The 12,753-nt window shown below is 39.9% G+C and overlaps 1 protein-coding gene and 1 long non-coding RNA gene across 5 annotated transcripts in view; one reads left to right on the top strand and one right to left on the bottom strand.

Moving 5' to 3' along the window:
* Window positions 1-12,753, top strand: part of COMMD1 (copper metabolism domain containing 1) — a 230,016-nt gene that overhangs the window by 13,274 nt on the left and 203,989 nt on the right. The window lies entirely within an intron of this gene.
* The window catches only part of LOC116560569, a 21,575-nt gene continuing 13,675 nt past the window's right edge, over window positions 4,854-12,753 (bottom strand). The window contains exon 3 of the long non-coding RNA XR_004273025.1: window positions 4,854-5,758. This is a non-coding gene — a long non-coding RNA (uncharacterized LOC116560569). The remainder of the gene's footprint in view (window positions 5,759-12,753) is intronic.

The raw sequence follows: 12,753 nt of genomic DNA, 5'->3' as shown, positions 1-12,753 counted from the left end.
CCTGCCTCAGCCTCCTGAGTAGCTGGGACTACAGGCACGCGCCACCATGCCCAGCTAATTTTTTGTAGTTTTAGTAGAGATGGGGTTTCACCGTGTTGACCAGGATGGTCTTGATCTCTTGACCTCGTGATCCACCCGCCTCGGCCTCCCAAAGTGCTGGGATTACAAGCTTGAGCCACCGCGCCCGGCCAAATTTTGACTTCTATTATGGTTCATCTTTGACAAAAATTTATGTTTCAACTAAATTTTTAAAACAATAGTTTTAGAAATTTGGAGATAGTTTCTGTTACCTGTGCTTTATTTATAAGATTAACTTTTTTTTTTTGAGATGGAGTTTCGCTCTTGTTGCCTAGGCTGGAGAGCAGTGTTGTGATCTTGGCTCACTGCAACCTCTACCTCCCGGGTTCAAGCCCCCCTGAGTAGCTGGGATTACAGGCATGTACCACCGGCCAGGCTAATTTTGTATTTTTAGTAGAGATGAGGTTTCTCTATGTTGGTCAGGCATGTCTCGAACTCGCTACCTCAGGTGATCTGCCTGCCTCAGCCTCCCAAAGTGTTGGGATTACAGGCATGGCCCTATAAGATTAACTTTTAACATCTTTATGTGCCAGTATGGCATTGTCTCTGAAAGATATTGTTCTGGACATTATTCCCTGTTGTAGCATGTGATGGTGGTACAGGTCTCTTTCCCAGTTTTCTAGAGACCTATTTCTAAATAAAGAAGCTACCATTTTTGAAATTCTTAGATTTTTATTATGTTTATCCTGAACATATATTGCTTTCTTAAGACATAATCAGATCATTAAAATTTATTTAAAATGCATCTCTTTAATTCAGATGAACACTTACTGAGTACATACTATGTGTCAGACCCTGTGCCTGTCACTGGAAACACCGGTGAGCCAGACAGACAACCTCCTAAACCTGATATTCAAGGAGGGAGTCAGGATAGGGGTGGGTAAATAAGAATACGTATATAAAGGAATGAAGGCAGAAGGTATATTCAGTTTTTACATATTTTCCTCCTCCCCTTCACCTTGGTAATCTTTTTTGATCCCGTAAATCAGTGACAGACATTTACCTGGGATAATGAATCTGATATCATTAGCATCTTTAGCTTTTTATGTGAAAACTAATAGATTTTACAATGAAAGTGATGTGTTAACTTATGGGTTTTGTTTGTTTATTTGTTTTTGTGACAGAGTCTCACTGTGTCACCCAGGCTGGAGTGCAAGCAGCCTCCGCCTCCCAGGTTCAAGTGATTTTCGTGCCTCCCAAGAAGCTGGAATTACAGGCCTTTGCCACCACGCCCAGCTAAATTTTGTATTTTTAGTAGAAACAGGGTAGAGGATCTGTCTACCTCGGTCTCCCAGAGTGCTGGGATTACAGGCTTGAGCCGGTGTGCCGGCCAACATATGAATTTTTAAATGAATTTGGTGTTTAGAACAGCATGTCCCAGTGTATTATTTTTGTCATCCAGATTTACTTTCTGTATAGAGAATTCCACAATAGGAGGTCTCACTCCCATGCATACATCTAATTTACTTTGTCTTAGATTCTCTTTAAAGTTAGTAGTGGCTTTTCAGGTAGCTTTCTAGAAAGGACATTTAAATTTAACTGGATTTTTAAAAGCTTGTTATTGGATTGCAATTTCCGCCTCCTGGGTTCAAGCAATTCTCCTGCCTCAGCCTCCTAAGTAGCTGGGATTATAGGCATGAACCACCATGCCCAGCCAATTTTATATTTTTTGCAGAGATGGGATTATACTGTGTTGGCCAGGCTGGGCTCAAACTCCTGACCTCAGGTGATTCACCCATCTTAGTCTCTTAAAATGCTGGGATTACAGGCTTGAGCCACCATGCCTGGCCTAGGATTGTGGCAGTTTTATTATGAAAATATAAACATTTGTGAGGTTTAGTTCTTCCCTCTTATGTAACTTTATGCAACTTGAAATTGGTTAAGCAAATGTGAAGTAATTCCACAGATACTATTAGTTGTAATTACTTTTTATTTTTCATCTATTTATTTATTTTTTTGAGACGGAGTATCATTCTTTTTACCCAGGCTGGAGTGCAATGGCGCGATCTCGGCTCACCGCAACCTCTGCCTCCTGGGTTCAAGCAATTCTCCTGCCTCAGCCTCCCAAGTAGCTGGGACTACAGGCACGTGCCACCATGCCCAGCTAATTTTTGTATTTTTGGTAGAGACAGGGTTTCACCATGTTGACCAGGATGGTCTCGATCTCTTGCCCTCGTGATCCACCCGCCTCGGCCTCCCAAAGTGCTGGGATCTTAGGCGTGAGCCACCGCGCCCAGTCTATTTTTCATTTTTTGAGATGGAGTCTCACTCTGTCGCTTAGGCTGGAGTACAGAGGCGCAATCTTGGCTTACTGCAGCCTCTGCCTCCCTGGTTCAAGGGATTCTCCTTTCTCAGCCTCTCGAGTAGCTAGGATTACAAGCTTCCGTGACCACACCCAGCAATTTTTTGTATTTTAGTAGAGCTGAGGTTTCACTATGTTAGCCAGGCTGGTCTCGAACTCTTAACCTTGTGATCTGCCCGCCTCAGCCTCCCAAAGTTCTGGGATTACAGGTGTGAGCCACCGCACCTGGCCTGTTGTTATTACTTTAAAAGACGCTATACAGGCTTCTGGCCAAAGAGTGTATGTATAGTATTTAGGAGAAAGATAAGAAAGGGGGATATAGAATATAGATCTGTTTAGAGGAAAACAATTAAGTTGATTATTCTTAGAACCACCATTGACTTTGCTTTGCATGGTTTCTGGGTTAGCATGTAAATGTGTTCTGGAGTGACTAAAATTGTAGATCTTTTTGTTGAATAACAGTGTAATTTAATGTAATCCTAATGTAATGTTCTGTAATTAGACTTTGGTAATGTGGAAGGCAGCAAATTGCTTTCAAGATATCTAGCCTCAAGAGATTTTGTTGAAGCAGATATTAAGCTGTTCTTTCAGGCATTCAGAATATGAAGATTTGGAAGCTTACTTGATTAGTGGACTTAAAAACAAACTGCCACTTTTTATGGAATATCTATCAAGATTTTAAAATTACAAGCCTTTAATATTTTGTTAGATTAGGTGTAGCCATTAATTTTCTTCTGTCTAAGTGGGTAAACTAAATCATGGATGATGCAGAATTGTATTCCTTTTAGTCAAATGATAAAAGAAATACTGAGTGCTTAATTCATTCCTATATACATTAAACTATGTGCAAAGTATTATGCTAAGTATTGAGGGGACTATACAGATGAGGAAAACATTGTATATTTCTCAAGGAGCCTGTAGTTCACTAGGGGAGAAGAACATCTAGCTAAATGATGAGAATTGAAAGCAAAATAAAAGCCTAATGAATGAGTTGTAATAGGATGTTGTAGTTACTAGGATGTAACAGTTACTAGAATATAACAGCTTTTAAGTTAGGACTAGGAAGTATTTCCACAAGCAGAATAAGGAGTTCTATATAGGAAGAACAACATTAAGACATTTAAGTATGGAAATGTGTGTTGAGTTCAAGGATACCAAGTTCAATGTGAACTGTATGAAATAAAGTGGTAAAGTGGACCCGATAGTCAAGAATGCTATACTAACACATTTGGACTTTATTTTGTGGGGAGCAAGGAGCCAGTGAAAAAGTTTTAACTGGGCAAGTGACATAAACTCAGATTTATATTTAGAAAGATAATTTTTTTTTTTTTTTTTGAGACAAGGTCTGGCTCTATTGCCCAGGCTGGAGAGCAGGGTGGTGCAATCTCAGCTCACTGCAACTTCCTCCTCCTGGCTCAAGCCATCCTCCTGCCTCAGCTTCCTGAGTAGTTGGGACTACAGGTGTATACCAGCATACCCAGCGAATTTTTTTATTTTTTGTAGAGATGGGGTTTCTCCATGTTGCCCAGGCTGATCTTGAACTCATGTGCTCAAGTCCTCCACCTGCCTTGGCCTCCCAAAGTGCTGGAATTATAGGTATGAGTCACCACGCCTAGCCTAGAAAGATAGTTTCCTGAGTAGTGTGAATCATGAACTGTTTCAGCGTAGCTGCCAAACCATGCCACTCTGCAGTGTTTCAGGTGGGTTTACTTACGGGTGAGGAGACCATATCAAGCCACGCGCTTTTATCCCTTGTAAGGTTTGATTAAATTTCTGATTTCCTTAGCCAGCTATATAGAATCTCTGTCTGAGGGGAAGTGGATAGGAGAAAATATGAACACATTTCAACTTGGATTCTTTTGGCCTGCAGTGTTACTCTGCTTGCAAAGCTTAATTTTTGCTACACAGCTACTCTTTTTTGGGGAGGTGGGTACAGGGACAAGGTCATGCTCTGCCAGCCAGGCTGGATCATGCTGGGGCATGATCATGGTTCACTGCAGTCTCGACCTCCTGGGCTCAAGAGATCCTCTCACCTCAGCCTCCCAAGTAGCTGGAACCACAGGCATGCACACCACCACACCTGGCTAATTTTTTTTTTTTATTTTTATTTTTTTTATTTTTATTTTTATTTTTATTTTTTTTATTTATTTATTTTTTTGAGACGGAGTTTCGCTCTTGTTACCCAGGCTGGAGTGCAATGGCGCGATCTCGGCTCACCGCAACCTCCGCCTCCTGGGTTCAGGCAATTCTCCTGCCTCAGCCTCCTGAGCAACTGGGACTACAGGCACGTGCCACCATGCCCAGCTAATTTTTTGTATTTTTTAGTAGAGACGGGGTTTCACCATGTTGACCAGGATGGTCTTGATCTCTTGACCTTGTGATCCACCCGCCTCGGCCTCCCAAAGTGCTGGGATTACAGGCTTGAGCCACCGCGCCCGGCCTTTTTTTTTATTTTTATTTTTAGAGACAGGTTCTTCTATGTTTCCTAGGCTGTTCTTGAACTCCTGCCTGTAATCCCAAAGTGCTAGGATTATAGGCATGAACCACTGTGCCTGGCCTTGCTATCCTTTCATGTAGACTCACAACGCCATTCCAGACTGAGAAATGTTTAAAACACCTGACCTGCCAAATGTATGTCAGTAGGTCTTCATTTTTGTCTAGGGGAAGAAAGCAGATCTCACTGTTCAGGTGTCTGCCTCAGCTTTCTAGTATTTAGGAAGCATGATTTCCTTTACTATTTTTTGTTGGTTTTTAAAGTTGGGGTAATCTTGAAAATTATGATCTTGTTATGATCATAACAAGACATTGTAATGACACTGAAGTTGCTTAGAAGGATCAGAATTAATCAGTTTGAATTTCATCACTTCCTGTTGGCACTCAGCTCTGATTATCAGTAAATGACAAAATAGTTACATGAATGCAGTGGAAGGAAGCAGAGCAGTAGATACCCACAAGATGGGAGATTGATCCTAAATTGTCAGGTTGATTTTTCTGCAATCCGAAATACTGAATTTTAATTTTTTTTTAAAAGAGGAACCTGCCTTAGGATGAATTTTTATTGTAGTATATTTTCTTTTGCTTTTATTTCCTACCCTATTGTGAATTTATATGTGTTGATGGCAAATTCACTTAAAACAATAAGGGGTATAAATCTGGAAGTTATGGGCCTGATTAGCCAGTGGTTTGGATCAAGTTCTAATTGGAGCATACCATTAGAATTGCTTTTAGTTTCCCCTGTGCGTTAGTCAGCTTGGGCTGGCATAATGAAATACCAAAGATTGTTGGCTTAAACAACAGAAATTTATTTCTCACAGTTCTAGAGGCTGGGAAATCTAAGATCAAGGTACTGGCAAGGTAGGTTTCATTCTGAGGCCTTATCTTTTGGCTTGATGTGTGTGGCCACGCAGGGAGAGACAGAAAGAGCTCTCTGATATCCCTTCTTATGGGGGCCCTAACTTATAACCTCATCTAACACTAATTACCTCCCAAAGGCCCTGTCTCCCAAGTATTATCACATTGGGGGTTATGACTTCAATGTAAGAATTTAGAGTGGAGGGGGACACTTTAAATGTGTAACACACTACAGTCTGACTCCATGATAATAAATTGTTTTAATACCATGTTTGAAGATGAAATCTTTATGCTTGCTATTTAGTTTGTATATAAATTTCTTCCCTTGAGAAACTAATAGTCATCAGCATCTTTTAGCCAATGTGTTTACATTTTTCATATTCAAACAGTCAAAATCTATAGAATGTTTTCATTCCGAAGCCTACCAAATCCAAATTGTTCTTTGCACGGAGAAAGCAAGCAGTAAACAGAACCAGATCTGGACATATTTTGCGCTAGCTTATTCCTACCTTTTGGCTGTGCTAAAGAGACAGGTAACAATGTCAGATTCTGGGAAACAACTCTGTCCTCTGCTTCCTTTTAAAAAATAAAACGAGACTGAAATTTCTATTGCACTTATTTTTCTTAATATAGAAACTGATAAATTTTCTTTTTCTTTTTTTTTTTTTTTTTTGAGACAAGGCCTTGCTCTGTCACCCAGACTGGAGTGCAGTGGCTTGAGGGTGGCTCACTGTAGCCTTGACCTTCTGGGCTCAAGCAATCCTCCTACCTCAGCCTCCTGAGTAGCTAGAACTACAGGCACACACCATCACACCCAGCTAATTTTTTTTAGAAATAGGGTTTCACCATGTTACCCGGGCTAGTCTCAAATTCCTGGACTTACCTCAGGCTTCCAATGTGGTGGGATTACAGGTGTGAGCCACTGCACCTGGCCAGTAAACTTAATTTTCTTTGTAGTAGTGAAGATCATTAAAAAACATTGCTGTTACTTTTAAAAATAATGTGAATAGGTTTTTTTTTTTCTGTTTGTTTTCATTTTTTTGAGACAGAATCTTATTCAGTTGCCCAGGCTGGAGTGGAGTGGTGCAATCTCAGGCCACTGCAACCTCTGCCTCCTGGGTTCAAGCCATTCTCCTGCCTCAGACTCCTGAGTAGCTAGGACCACAGGTGTGTGCTACCACACCTGCTAATTTTTGTATTTTTAGTGGAGATGGGACTTTACCTCATTGGCCAGGCTGGTCTCAAACTCCCGACTTCAAGTGATCTGCTTGCCTTGGCCTCCCAAAGTGCTGAGTTAGAGGCATGAGCCACTGCACCTGGCTTTTTTTTTTTTTTTTTTCTTTTTTCTTTTTTTTTTTTAAATTGAAACAGTCTTGCTCTGTTGCCCAGGCTGGAGTGCAGTGATATGATCTTGGTTCCCTGCAACCTCTGCCTCCACCTCCCCCTTTCAAACAATTCTCGTGTCTCAGCTACCTAAGTAGCTGGGATTATAGGTGTGTGCTACCATATTTTTAGTTGAGATGGGGTTTTGCCATGTTGGCCAGGCTGGTCTTGAACCATACTTGGCCAGATCTTATTTTTAACAGCAGTTTTAGGTTCATATCAAAATTGAGCAGAAAGTATGAAGAGTTTGCATACACTCTATGCCGTAGACACACATGACTGCCTCACTATCAACATCTGATGTTAGAATGGTACATTTATTACAATAGGTGAACCTACATTGACACATCATTACCTCCCAAAGTTCATAATTTAAATTAGGGTTCATTCTTTGTGTTGTACATTCTATGGGTTTTGACAGATGTGCAATGTACATGTGTTCACCATCATAGTATACAAAATAGTTTCACTGCCTTGAAAATCTGCTTCTGTTCATTCCTTCCTCCTCCTCCCCCTCACCAGCAACTGCTTATCTGTGTACTGTTTTCATAGTTTTGCCTTTCTTAGAATATTATATTATTTGAATTATATGGGATGTAGCCTTTTCAGATTGTCTCTTCCACTTAGTAATATACATTTAATATACCTCCGTGGCTTTTCCTGGCTTGATACTCATTTCTGGTTTGTTTTTTTTTTTTGAGACAGAGTCTCCCTCTCTCGCCCTGGCTGATGTGCAGTAGTGTGACCTTGGCTCACTGCCATCTTCGCTTCCCAGGTTCAAGTGGTTGTCCTGCCTCAGCCTCCCGAGTAGCTGGAATTACAGGTGCCCACCACCATGTTCAGCTAATTTTTGTATTAGTAGAGACAGAGTTTTACCATATTGGCCAGGCTGGTCTCGAACTCCTGACCTTGTGATCTACCCACCTTGGCCTCCCAAAGTGCCGGGATTACAGGTGTGAGCCACTGTGCCTGGCCAGCTAATTTCTTTTTAGCATTAGATAATACTCCATTATCTGATATGTCACAGTTTATCCATTTACCTACTGAAGGGCATCTTGGTTGCTTCCAAGTTTTGACAGTTCTAACTGCTGCAGACATCCAAATGCATAGGACAAGTATGTGTAGTTTTGTGTAAAACTACCAAACTGTCTTCCAAAGTGGCTGTGCAATTTTTGCATTTCTGCCAGCAATGAATATGAGTTACTATTGCTCCACATCCTTGCCAACATTTGGTGCACCAGCATTCTAGATTTTGGCTGTTCTAGTCAGTGCATTGGTGTTACTTTTTGACTTGGTGACCTATTTCTTAAAATCCTAGAGACTACTTGATTGTGTGTATTATTTATTAATATTTTTCATGACAGACAATATATCTACCCACAATAGAATCTAATTGTAAGTGCCAAATAGTCTTAGATTATTACATGTCTAAACACATAGCTTTAAAGCATGTCTATACTGATTACAAGTATGGTCATAAATTATTATGGTAATAATAATATCTGTAATCCCGCACTTTGGGAGCCTGGGGCAGGTGGATCACTTGAGGTCAGGGGTTTGAGACCAGCCTGGCCAACATGGTGAAACCTGGTCTCTACTAAAACTACGAAAATTAGCCGGGTATGGTGGCGGACACCTGTAATCCCAGTTGCTCTGGAGGCTGAGGGAGGAGAATTGCATGAACCCAGAAGGCAGAGGTTGCAGTGAGCTGAGAATGCACCACTGCCCTCTAACCTGGACAACAGTGAGACTCTGTCTCAAAAAATGAAAACAAACAAACAAAAAATCGTGTTATGCATATTGACAAGAGCTAGAAGGGAACTAGAATGATTGTGAGAATACCTTTTGTTTTCATTAGAGTTATAGTATTTGTGATAAAGGAAAATTTGCGTAGTTTACTTTTTGGGATATATTGTAAACATTTAATATTGTAGTTGATTTTAGTTATAATCCAGGCCATTTGTGAAGTCTTTGTGACTTTTGATTTTGTTAGACACACATTTATAAATTACTTTCTTGGCTGGGTATGGTGGCTCATGCCTGTAATCCCTGCACTTTGGGAGGCTGAGGCAAGAGGATCAGTTGAGTCCTGGAGTTCAAGACCAATTTGGGCAACTTAGTGAGACCCCATGTCTACAAAAAATTAAAGTTAGCTTGTTGTGGTGATCCATGCCTATAGTCCCAGCTGCTCAGGAGGCTGAGGTGGGAGGATTGCTTGTGTCTGGGAAGTCAAGGCTGCAGTGACTATGCCACTGCACTCCAGCCTGAGCAACAGAGTGAGACCCTGTTTCAAAAAAAAAAATAACAAAAAAGTATTTTCTTTTTTTTTTTTTTTTCAAAAAAGTATTTTCTTAGGCTTGATTATGTTTTACTATGTGTTTGATTGTATTCTGAAAATATGGTAATTTGAGAAGAAATTTAATGTGAGCTACCTTGGATATATTAGTTTTAAATATATTAAAATATATATTAAAATGTTTAAATATATTTTAAATTTATCTATTTTAATTTTTAATTTTAATTTAAATATATATTTAAAATATTAATGATGCCTAAAATACCATCATACCACACCCATGAGTCCATAAATGGGGTTGTTGTTAAATAACTTCTTGCCTTAACATTCTTTTTCTTTCTTTCCTCTCCTTTCCTTTTCCTTTCCTTTTTGTTCCCCATTCACTTCCCCTTCTTTTGTTTTGTTTCTTTGTCTGGATCTTTCCCTTTTTCTTTTCTTTTGTATCTTTGTCTGGATCTTTACATTTTTCTTTTCTTTTGTTTCTTTGTCTGGATCTTGCTGTGTTGCACAAGCTGGGTGCAGTGGCTATTAATCAGGCATGATCATAGTGCACTACATCCTCAAACTCCTGGGCTCAAGTGAGCCACCTGCCTTAGCCTCCCAAGTAGTTTAAAATTCTTTTTTTTTTTTGAGACGGAGTTTCGCTCTTGTTACCCAGGCTGGAGTGCAATGGCGCGATCTCGGCTCACCGCAACCTCCGCCTCCTGGGTTCAGGCAATTCCCCTGCCTCAGCCTCCTGAGTAGCTAGGATTACAGGCACGCGCCACCATGCCCAGCTGATTTTTTATACTTTTAGTAGAGACGGGGTTTCACCATGCTGACCAGGATGGTCTCGATCTCTTGACCTCGTGATCCACCCGCCTCGGCCTCCCAAAGTGCTGGGATTACAGGCTTGAGCCACCACGCCCGGCCCTTAAAATTCTTAAATTCCAATCTTAGACATATTTTTTTAGGTTCCTTTGAAATTTGGCAGAAGTTCTCCTGGATTGCATTTTTCTTTAAACAAAAAAGAATAGGACCTGAAAACACATCTTTCTCATGCCAGTGGTGTACTAGATGATGTTGCAAGGGCAAAGGACCACTGATTTAGAAATTTAAAATTAGCTAGGCATAATGGCATGTGCCTGTAATCTCAGTGTAGGGGAGAAAACATTATTTCTTCTTTCCCTCTTTATTCTTTGTTGAGGTAATCTCCTAAACACAAATTAAAAGCAAAACAAGCAGAAGTTTATTAATGCATGCCATACCCCTCACGTAGAAGAGGACTAAATTCAAAAGTATTATATTTCTCTCTCAAGGCAGTGGCTTAAGGGCCTTGCTTACATAGTATTTTAACAGAGCCGTAAATCCTGTATAGTGACAAGACAAAGGAGAGTATCTTCAGGCTTCCAAATGGCAGGAAAATGTGGGAAGGTAAATTTGCGGGAAGAGTAAAGTCTGCACCTGGATCCTCTGGTGTACTGTCTCTGAGCTCTGTTACTGAGTTGTTAAGCAAGTGTTGTAAAGGGGCCTACTTTAGGTGGGAAAGGATAAGAGGAGGGTAAGAGTGTGCCCTGTGTTTCAACCATTTTTAGCTCAGTAATCCCCATCATTTTAGAGAGGAATATTTTGGTTTTCTTCACTAGCTATTCAGGAGGCTGAGGTTGGGGGATTGCTTGAGCCCAGGAGTTTGAGACCAAATCTGGGCAATATAGCGAGACTCTGTTTTTTCAAAAAAGTAATGATAAAGATTCTGCTATTATAAGAACTGCATTTAGCTGAGTTCCTGATGCCAACTAAATAAAAATGAAAAAAATTTAAAAATTAAAAAAAACTGCATTGCAGGAAGGAGGAGAGTACTTATTAGTTAGAGGGTATTGTCACCCCATGTCCTTAGTACATCAAAGTTATATTTCTTCTTTATAAGACGTGTGTGTGTGTGTGTGTGTGTGTGTGTGTGTGTGTGTGTGTGTTAGGGTAGATGGATTGTCTCATCAGCAGGAGGAAAGGTTCTCACTACCTTTGGGTAGAAAAGAGCATATTTCTCTGTTTTTTTTTTTGTTTTGTTTTTGAGATGGGGTTTTGCTCTTGTTGCCCAGGCTGTAGGGCAGTGGCGTGATCTCGGCTCATTGCAACCTACGCCTTCTGGGTTCAAGCAATTCCCCTGCTTCAGCCTCCTAAGTAGCTGGAATTACAGGTGCCTATCATTATACTCAGCTACTTTTTAATATTTTTAGTAGAGATAGGATTTTACCATGTTGGCCATGTTGGTCTTGAACTCTTGACTTCAGGTGAACCACCTGGCTCAGACTCCCAAAGTGCTGGAATTACCGGTGTGAGACACCACACCTGGCCAAGAATATTTCTTGAATCTCAGGTAGAGGATGTGAGATCTCATGATACTCAGCCCTGGAGAAAGGGCACAGATGGAGCCAGTAATCTTATTAGCAAACTTCAAACAGGCTACTTGTTAAGTTGTTGATAACAAACATTTGAAAGGGAACATTGTTTTTGCCCAGTAAAACATTATGAATTGTTTGTTTCTTTTTCTCTAACCACTGAAATAAAATGTTGCTTTATTATGAAGGACCTAATTTCTTCATATAAATCAGAGCATCCCAAAGTTTGCTACACAGACTATCAGTTTCTCAGGTTATTTTTTTGAAATAAAACATTTAGTGATAACTAAGATGTGTATTATATGCATACTATATTCATTTCTTGGAAATGGGCATTAATATATTAAAGATAATAAGAGATTCTGCAGTAGAGAAACCTGTTTAACTTTCTTTGACTCAACGTTTCTCAAACTTAATCCATGAAAACTTTCTTCCTTTCTTCTCCCTACATAGCACCCATAATATTTTTCTGTGGAACAAGTGGTCTGTAATACTTACTACATACATAGTTCTTCATATATGCCAGCCACTGTTTTAAGTGCTTTACATATATTATTATTAGTTAATCTTTTTTGCTAAGCCGCCTGTCTTCTTTTGTTCTTCTACCCCAAGCACTGGTACATCACAAACTGTCACCCTTGGAATAAGAGGCAGTGTAGTACAGAAACTGAGATCCCAGACTGGGAGCTAGGCTGATTAGATTAGAATCCCAGCTGTGCTACTTAAAACTGTCATCTTGAGCAAGTGACTTAATCTCTCTAGGCCTCAGTTTCCTAAAGATTGGAACAAGTTTTTTGGTTATTGTTAGTATGTTCAAACATAAGAAAAATAGAGAATATTATACCCTTCACCTAGGTTAATACATGTTAGTATTGTGCTGTATTTGCTTTTAAATTTTTTTTTTCTCTTTTGCTGGAATATTTTTTTTTTTTTTTTTTTTTTTTTTTTTTTTTTTTTAGACAGAG

The sequence above is a fragment of the Sapajus apella genome, unplaced genomic scaffold (assembly GCF_009761245.1).
Source record: "Sapajus apella isolate SASKATOON/1434 unplaced genomic scaffold, GSC_monkey_1.0 scaffold26, whole genome shotgun sequence".
Lineage (NCBI taxonomy): Eukaryota > Metazoa > Chordata > Mammalia > Primates > Cebidae > Sapajus > Sapajus apella.
The sequence above is the reverse complement of the archived record's forward strand: the minus strand, read 5'-3'. Positions and strand labels throughout refer to the sequence as shown.